This window comes from Zonotrichia leucophrys, unplaced genomic scaffold (genome assembly GCF_028769735.1).
Source record: "Zonotrichia leucophrys gambelii isolate GWCS_2022_RI unplaced genomic scaffold, RI_Zleu_2.0 Scaffold_576_32098, whole genome shotgun sequence".
Lineage (NCBI taxonomy): Eukaryota > Metazoa > Chordata > Aves > Passeriformes > Passerellidae > Zonotrichia > Zonotrichia leucophrys.
In genome coordinates, this window is record NW_026992781.1 from 5,934 (window position 1) to 11,866 (window position 5,933).

Consider the following 5,933-nt stretch of genomic DNA (forward strand, 5'->3'; position numbering starts at 1 on the left):
ATCCGTGTGTCCATAGATACGTTTTCTGGGGCTTTATTCGTGGCAGCCCACTCAGGAGAAAAGGCCAAAGATGTTATCAAACCTTTTCTTCTAACATTTTCCACCCTAGGCATCCCCCAAGCCATCAAAACAGATAATGATCCTGCTTATAGTGTTAGCGTTCAGAAACACATAATCACGGAATGATTATATGCAGGTGCTTTTATTGAAGAGCTCTGGGTGACAGGGGTACACAGACCTAAATCTGATCCAACATGGTTTTGAGCTGAACATGTTTTATATTCTATCATTATATAACTTACATATTAAATATTAAACTTACATTGTTCCATTGATTTCATCCAAGCATGGATTTCTCGTGATCCCTCTCAAACCTTTAACATAGTTTCTCATTATTCTTTAAACAATAATTATATCTAATCACATCTTACAATTATATAATTTATCTTATACTGACTACACAGGTGCAGTTTCACATGACCTAGCAAATACAAGGTCTAACATTTCCCAGGGCCTACTAAGCCTAACTTTCTTTCTAGCTCCCCGAATTTTCTATGATCTTAAAATATTTTACTATCATTTCCTCCTTTTGAAAGCATTTTCACTTCACTATAAGTGCAAATGTTTTCACTTGATACATCCTTTGTTTCTGAGTTTATACTTGATGTTCTTTGAATCCATGGTTGATGTAAACATTGTCATGGATGCTGTCCCAAACTGGAGAACCAGCAGATGGTGGGTGTGGGTCTTGTGTCAGTGCCTTTATTATTTTTTGGTTTCAGGATGCTTTCTTCTGTATTTCTCCCTTTAAGATGCTGTAAACTAACCAAATTGCTAAGAATACCATTAGTAAGATTATCACACTCTCAATGATAGATTTAGTCCATGAACCCACATTCCATCCTAACCTTTTTAAGAATTTGCCTAACCAACTCATAGTCAAATCCTTTTGCTCTTCTTGTGCCTCATGCTCTATTTGTTTCAACTGATTGATGTCATATTCTACATCTGCAGTTACATTTGGGATGTGGACGCAGCAATGATCAATCTGTCCCTTTAAAAATCCACACACTCCATGCTCTTTCAGGAGTAACAAATCTAAGGCAAATCGATTTTGTAATGTCATTTTTGTGGTGGCTTATAATTGTATGTTTAGTTCTTTAAATCCTTCCTGGGTGACTCTTGCTAGTCTATCTACCTAACCTGTAAGTTTGTATAACATTTCTCTATTCTGGTAGTTTGCAATAGGACTGAGCAAAGGCTCTAGGGCCCATTCAAATTTCACTCCACTAGAGGGTTCTTGCCAAGTGTCATCCTGATTTTCATTGTCTAGAACTTCTCGTCTTGCTCTTATCTGCAGTTGTCCATGTTTTCCATTAAATGGGGGCCTTTTTCCAAATTGGACATAAAGTAGGGAGGCCCAAAGTAATTTCTTTTACTTTCCCGTCTATAGGCAGATGTGTTGTCCAGGTACCATCGCTTGTTGCCCATACAAATTGTCCTGGACTTCAGATTGTACTCTTGGTACATCCTACGAGTATTTTGTAATTCACTTTACCTTGTTTATGCTTGATCCCTCTGCAGGCACAACCAATTTGTAGGGCTACTACCAGGGGTGGCATTTGTTTTATCTCTATATCATCAGAAGTGCAGTCATAAGTTGTATTACATGCCCACCAACTTACTTTGTCTGCCTTCATTCTACTACTAGTGGCAGTGTTCACTACTGCTGGATCTGTCTCATTCTCGGGACCTTCCCATTTAATACACCAAGGAGTGTTTGCCATTTATTGGAATTTTTGAAGTATACTCATGGACCACGCACTGTCCCAAGGCTCTATCTGACCTTTCTGATCTTTGGCCTCACACTTTCATACCAGAGTGGTTTCTGTAATATTCTCTGTAATCTTTTTATAGTTTGGCAGAAAGAATTCCCAATTTGCGATGTCTTGATCTTTAACCCACCACTCTATGATTTGTCCTACTCTGCCATTACTTAAAATACAATCCTGTTTTTTCAGAGGCCTCATCCACTCTCCTGTTACTTTCCATGTTTCTCTGACTATTTGCTTCGACTCCGGGACCTGTTTACATACAATTGCTTTGTTCTTTTGTACTTCAGGTAGTTTTGACGTTATGATTCCCCAACTTCTTGGGTCTCCCGCTGCCTTCGGTATTGGCAGACAGGCAGTTATTTTGCTGGTATTTTGCATTTTGGCAAAGTCTTCGACTAATCTAATAGTTGCATTTTCAGCCCAAATTGCATTAGAAATTTTTATCACCTGTGTTTCTGCTTGTACCCCTCTCTTCATTTTAGAATGAAGAGTGGTTTGTTGATCTTTTTTGCATTCCACATCCCAAAGACATTAATAACCATAAAATGAGCATTGTCACAATTACTGGTAACATTCTTGAAACAATTAAACACATCTTATCTGCAGCCTTGTTGGTTCCACAGTTTACACAGTATGTGATCCGGGATGGATTTTTTTCACTTGGGTATTAGTGAATCCAGGGGTCTACACCAGCTACTTTTGACTGCTGTAAAGGTGGTCAACAGTACCTGATGGGGTCCAGTCTACTTTTCTTTCAGCAGTTCTTTGTTCCAATTTTTAATGTACACTTCATCTCCTGGATGTATGTCATGAACTGGATTCTCGAGAGTCAGCGGCCGATTCCACATGAGGGCATTCCGAAGCCGAGCTAAAGTTTTCCTGAGAGACAGAACATAATTATATACTTCCTGCTTTCCCATGACATATACATTTGGGTTAGGCTCAGGAGATTCATATGGTTTCCCATACAATATCTCATAAGGACTGACTGACATCCCACTCCTAGGCTTTATCCGAATCCTCAGCAGTGCTATTGGAGAAGCCTGGGGCCACTGCAGCTTGGCTTCTTGGCATATTTTACTGATTTGTCTCTTTAGTGTCTGATTCATCCTCTCTACCTATCCACTTGACTGGGGTCTCCATGGTGTGTGGAGGTCCCAAGTTATTCCCAGCAATCTACTTACTTCTCTTACTACTGTGGCTATAAAATGGCCCCCTGTCTGATAATATACCCGGGGGTACTCCAAACCTGGGAATGATCTCCTGTAGTAACCACTTAACTGTTTCCTTTGCTTGGTTTGTGCAACCGGGAAGGGCTTCTGGCTATCCAGAAAACGTGTCAACCCCCACTAACAGTTATTTGTGTCCTCGAGTTCTTGACAATTCTACAAAATCCACCTGTCGATAGTCTCTTGGTTTTATTCCTATCCAAATCTTTCCTAGCTGTGCTTGCCATCTAGCCACTGGGTTGTTTTTTAAGCAGATTTCACATTTTGACATTACTGATTTTGCCATTTTTAACATCCAAACCGAGATTAAACTTCGCTTTAGCAATTTTATCAATGCCTCTGCACCCCAATGATATTTATGTTTAGTTTGTAGAACTTCTCTCATTATCAAGGGGGGTACCATTATCTGTCCTTGTGCACTCACATACCACACTTCTGAGTTCTTTTGTGCATTTAGCAAACATCCCAATCTCTCATCTTCTACTGAATATTTTGGTTTTGGAGGCAAATTGAATTGAGATACAATAATTTTTAAGGGTATCAATGCCATTGCTGTTTGCACTTCTCAAGCAACCTGTCGAGCTGTCCTGTCTGCCTTTCAATTTCCCTCACAAATTTTGAAGTTCCCTGATTGGTGTGCTTTACAGTGTATAATTGCCACTTGTTCAGGTTTTTGTACTGCTTTTATCAATTGCAGGACTGCATTTTGATGTTTAATGTGCGTACCTTGAGAAGACAGTAGTCCTCTTTCTTTCCACAGCGCTCTGTGTACATGCATCACTCTAAAAGCATACTTTGAGTCAGTCCATATGTTTACCTTTTTCCCTTCACTTAATTCTCATGCTCTGGTTAAGGCAAGAAGTTCTGCCCTCTGGGAAGATGTATTTGGTGGTAATGCTTTTGCCTCTACTACTGTACTGGCTGTTGGTACTGCATATCCAGCGTATCTGGTTCCGTTCTCTACGAAGCTGCTTCCATCTGTGAATAGCTCCTACACTGGCTACTCTAGCGGGATGTTGTCACAGCGGTCACAAGGGTTGCAGGGTGAGAGAGAGGCGAGAATGTTGACCTCATGTTCAGAAGGCTTGATTTATTATTTTATGATATATATTACATTATAACTATACTAAAAAGAAATAGAAGGAAAGTTCTCAGAAGGCTAGCTAAGCTAAGAATAGAATAGGAATGAATAACAAAGATCTGTGTCCCAGCAGAAAGCAAGACCCAGCTCTGCCGTGAGTGGTCAGTAAATACAAACATCCACCCAAGACCAATCACAGATCCATCTGTTGCATTCCACAGCAGCAGATAACCATTGTTTACATTTTGTTGCTGAGGCCAAAGCTTCTCAGAAGGGAGAAAAATCCTAAAGAAAGAATTTTTATGAAAATATGTCAGTGACAGGACGTCTTTCAGGTCTTCTCTTGCTGAATAGGTGTACTCTATTACTTCTACACAGTCATGTTCTAATGGGCCTTCTTCAGTTGTCGTACTTAGAAACAAAGCTGGATTCAAAAGGTTAGTTGTCTTTAATGTGACATCATCCTGCTCAGTCAGGATTACCTGGAATTTTATCATCCTACTTGGAGATAGCAAATGGCCTCCCTTTCTGCTCTAAAACAGTGGTTACCATGTGTGGTACATAGACATCTATGTGCCTTCCCATAGTGAGCTTCCTGGCTTCTTGTATCAGCATCACAGTGGCTGCAACTGCCCGCAGGCATGAAGGCCATCCAGCACTTATGTTGTCAAGTTGTTTGGAAAAATAGCCTATTGGCTTTTTCCAGCCTTCCAGCCATTGGGTCAGGACTCTCAGTGCTAGGCGCATCCTTTCATGTACAAACAGCTGAAAATCTTTAAACAGATCAGGTAACCCTAATGCTGGAGCGGTTGTCAGTGCTTCTTTTAATTTTAGGAAGGCTTCTTTCTGTGGTTTGCCTCAGGTGAATAGCTGCATCTTCTGGGCTTCGTACAGGGGTTTCACAATCAGTCCATAGTCCATGATCCACAGGCGACACCACCCTGCCATCCCGAGAAAGACTCGCAGCTTGTGTAGATTCTGGGGCTCTGCAATAGCACAAATAGTTGGAATATGGTTAGTACCTAGTTTTCATTGCCCTTGTGAAATTTCACATCTCAGGTAGATCACAGTCTGTCAGGCAATTTGTGCCTTTTTTCTGGATACTTTAGAACCTCCCATTCCCTGTGAATTTAAAATGTCAATTGTTACCTTTATGCAGGTTGCTTTTTCTTCTGTAGCAATCAGTATATCATCAACATACTCCAACAACAGGTATTGATTTCTCAGTATTTGCCCATTCTCAGTCTAAATCTCCAGCTCCTTCACCAGTTAGTTTCCAAATAGGGTCGTCAAGTTCTTGTATCCTCATGGAAGTTGTTTCCATGTAATCTGGGTTTTTCTTCCGTTCCCTGGATTTTCCCACTCAAAGGCAAACAGTTTCCTACTTTCTTTGTCAAGGGGTTTGCATAAAAAGGCATCTTTTAGGTCAATTATGGTAAACTATTTATATATCTCTTTTACGGATGTCAGCAATATGTAGGGATTTGCTACCACTGGATAAATGTCCTTTGTTATTTCATTTATTGCTCCCAAATCTTTCACTAATTTATACTCACCATTTGGTTTCTTCACTAGAAATACTGGCATATTAAATTTTGATTCACATTCCTCTAGAATTTGGTATTTCAAGAATTTATCAATAGTCTTTGCTGTTCCTTGCTGTGCTTCTAGTTTTATGGAATGCTGTTTGACCTGTATAGCCCTCGCCCCTTCTTTTAACTCTATATGCACTGGCTGGACCAATTTAGATTTTCCTGGTATATCTGTTTCCTATACAGAGGGGATCAC